This window comes from Plasmopara halstedii (assembly GCF_900000015.1).
Source record: "Plasmopara halstedii genome assembly, contig: Scaffold_816, whole genome shotgun sequence".
Classification (NCBI taxonomy): Eukaryota; Oomycota; class Peronosporomycetes; order Peronosporales; family Peronosporaceae; genus Plasmopara; species Plasmopara halstedii.
This window is the reverse complement of record NW_020187732.1, coordinates 992,374-992,636: the sequence shown is the minus strand read 5'-3', so window position 1 is coordinate 992,636 and position 263 is coordinate 992,374.

Below are 263 nucleotides of genomic sequence, written 5' to 3'. Positions count from 1 at the left end.
CGCGCTGTTGCTCGGTCTGGAACATGGCGGATGCGATGGCCATCTCGACCTCTCTCACAAGCAGGAGACTCTTTCCATTCTTCCCTTCAAATACCTTAATCCTCACATGAGCGACTTTGGGCGGGAAAAATCATCCGTCACCGACGGTGGCATCATAGACGCAAATGCGGCAGACATCTTCTGCTGCAGGTACTCTAGCAGCGCGTTTTTATAACTTAAAAACGCCTCTAGACCCGCACTGATTGCCTCGGGGCCTTGCGCTT